The sequence below is a fragment of the Strix aluco genome, chromosome 4 (genome assembly GCF_031877795.1).
Source record: "Strix aluco isolate bStrAlu1 chromosome 4, bStrAlu1.hap1, whole genome shotgun sequence".
NCBI classification, from domain to species: Eukaryota; Metazoa; Chordata; class Aves; order Strigiformes; family Strigidae; genus Strix; species Strix aluco.
Genome location: NC_133934.1, coordinates 34,031,503 through 34,034,982, shown reverse-complemented (window position 1 = coordinate 34,034,982; position 3,480 = coordinate 34,031,503).

Sequence of the window (3,480 nt, the reverse complement as noted above, 5' to 3'; positions counted from 1 at the left end):
TGGAAGGGTTTTTCTCCTGCTTGTATTAGTCAAATGATCTTCAATCTAAGGAGGAACATTCCTCCAAATACTAAAAACACTTAGTATCTGCTCAGCACAGCAGAACAACAATAGTGAAGCTTTACTGCCCAAATTAATGTTCAACTAACCCTTAGAAGATTTTAACTCTACCCTTGCTACTCTAATGTAGGTAGAAGTTACACAGAGCTTGCTTGTGATTATTAGTGATTCAGTCTGAGTTAGCTGTTAAAAAAAAAAAAACAAACATTGCTTAATTCTGTAATAATAAAATACTTGAGTACAGTTGGCTTAATGTAGGGACCCAATGTGCATATGCCTGGTAAAGGCATCCTACAGGACTCACCTTACTAAAATGCTCACCTCAGGAAAATTTTTGTGTGAGAAAAGCCACCTAGAGTTCAGCAATCTTAACAGGTCATGTCACAAGAACAGTTGTCTAGCCCTGGTTATTAGCTTAGCTGCAATGTTTAGTGCCTCAAATAAAACATGCAAGAAGAGTGCGTAGAGATGTTTGAAGATACCATATAGTGTACCCCTTCGTGTAACAGAAGGGGAAAGATTTTTCCAGGCTACCAGTACAGAAAAGTAAGTATGGTATATTAAATAATAAAAGATGGTTAATTTGTCAAGTCTCCCTTCACAATACAGGAGGCTCCTCACCTCTAAATTTCTTGCAAGTGGAATCTTTAATACACTTACAAAGAAATGAAGAACCCTTGTATATAGAAATCCTTGTATATACAAATCAGACTACAGAAATACCTGTTTAGTGTTTGTCCTATTGGTCCAAAACTAAATAATTCTGTTCATCTATAAGCACTGTTTCAATATTTTTCTCTGAGTATTAATATTTCAAGCTTTAACTTATATGGCACGTATTAGCAAAGGCTTTGTTTGATCCAGTAACTTTTACATGGTTTTTAGTACTTTCTTTAGCTTTTCCTGAAAGAAACTTTATGCTAGAAACCTGCTCACCATAAATATACGCCAAAGGTCTAGTGCTAATCAAGCAATTAAACAAGTGATTTTCTTCAGATACTCAACCTTAACTAGTAGTTCCAACTCTAATGATAAGTTTAAAAGGAAGTTACATCACATTTATATCTGTATCATATAGTTTGTTGCCATTCAAACTATTCATAACGTGGGTCACCTTCATATGGTTGCACTATATTTGCTGTAAAATTTGAGGTGAATCATTTCCTTATGCTAATAGAAGACTTCAAGTTTCTCATTACAAACACCCATGTAAACTAGTATCATCATGCAATTCATGCAGAAAATTCTTTCTTGACAGTAAGTAACCACTGATCTTTAGAACTGTAGTTGCCTGACAGCCAGGAAGCTGGAGTTAAAAAGGTCATCAGAATGTTGGAATAACTCTTCAACACTTAAGAAAGAAATACCTTCTGTCCATTGCTGCTGCCTTGCCTTAGCAGAGCAGTGACTGAGGTATGGGAAGAGAAATAATAACAGTGGCAGGTTTAAGCATGTGACTTTGACAAGTCACTGAAATTCCATTTCCCAGGTGTCATTCTCTTACCCTGTGTCACTGTTCATTTATGTGGAAATGTGCAACTGCATTGATGTAATAAAAAATCAGGCCTGCCCAGGAGGCTTTTGGTAAAGTAAGAACTATTTAAAATACATAGTAAAATAATTCTTGTAGTTTGAGAATTATTTTGATGTTGGTAAGGGGGGAAAAAAATCACCAAAAATTCTTCCTTAAAGGCATTGCTTCTGCAGTTATAATCAATCTTGAGAACTGCATGTGATCAGTACACATAGCCATTAGACCTGAGGGAGACTACTCAAGCAATAATGCAGCAATGGATTTACATTGTCTTTTCTTCTCCTGCCAAACTGTCAACCAAGGAAGTGATGCTACCACATGAACCACTGTGCTGTTGAACAAGTCTGAACAGGTGACAGACACTATCTCCCACTTGCTAGATATTTTAAAGGAAATCAATTGTTGAATTAAAGGCTCAAAAGCACTTTGAAATTTAAGAAGTTGGTACAGATCCCATAGTTCAAAGGGAAATACAGTGTTCTGATAAATGAAAATGCTAAAAAGGAATGAACACATTGCACAGTCTCATCCAGAAGCTCAGGGATTGTTAAAGTTACTTTGGTCAGACTGAAATCTGATGAAAATGGTACAAAGACCTCTTTTAGGTATTACTATGAAATTGTGTAACATCTATTTAGTCATTTGGGTAACAGTGTAACATTCTTGCTACTTTTTAATAGCAATGAGAAAAGATTAACAAGGGACTGCCTCTTACACCTTCAACATTGGTCCTATTGCTTGCTGTATTTATTTTTGGTTTTGTAGTTACCTTGTTTCCAGAGGTTCTCCATGAAGCCTGTTTTATGTGACGTGCATAGAGCCATTTCAGTCTTTACCATGGATATTTATCATATTGATTACATTGGTTTAGGTTCCTGCATGTCGAAGAAAAAACTGTCAGCAAGCTTGTTTAATGTTTTCATTAGCTACACGAATAATCAGGTTTAATGACATTATTGAGAAGCTGCCATTTTTACACTAGTACTTCCTAGATATCACTACTCCAAACAATACTGTACACATCTGCTCAAAGGTTGAATTATCTGGAGCAAAGGGCTTACTTCATGCCTTCACCAGAAGAAAGCTTTAGGAATTCTAGTCAAATGTAGGCTGAGACACACTGAAGTGTGGAAACAAAGGACCAGTTCCTGGTTTGGTTCCTTGTGTGCTCAGCATATGCTGGTTTTCACATGCCTTGAAAATAAAATGGCTTGCATTAAGACTTTTTTTTGTCACACAATTACACTCCTGAGTAGATTTGTATTAGAAGTTCTAGCATACATGGATTCTGTGCTTGAGGCTAGGAAGAAAAAATACTGCCAAAACATCCAACAACACTGTTATTAAGTTCTTACCTTTTCCCTGAAAAGTCTCTTTCCTTGTATTGGTAACTAAACCTGGGGTGAGAGAGGCAGTTGCTTATTTATCCACATACAGTTCTGTGTAAATGAAACATCGTTCCTATTCCCCTAAGTAAATTAATACAATGGAGTTGAAATTGTTATTAACCTGGAACAGATTCTGCTGTGTAATTGAACATTGTTCTAATGTTACATTTGGGTTTTCTTCTTCTGTAAATGATATTATATAAATAAATATAAGTTTTACCTTTAGCAAACATAATTTGCTACATAATTTAGTAAACACAACACCATACATCTGTTGAAGAATGAACTCTAAGATACATATTATAAGGTTGTAAGAATGCAACAACATAAGGAAAATCCAACATACCCAACTACTTAAAGTCTCTGGCGATACCCTCTAGCACCTTAACATATATTTAGTATTAATCATTCCCAGGAGTGAGAATTTTATTTCTTTGTGTCTTTACACATATATGAAATGAATATACACACACACACAGATAGGGACACACACATGTA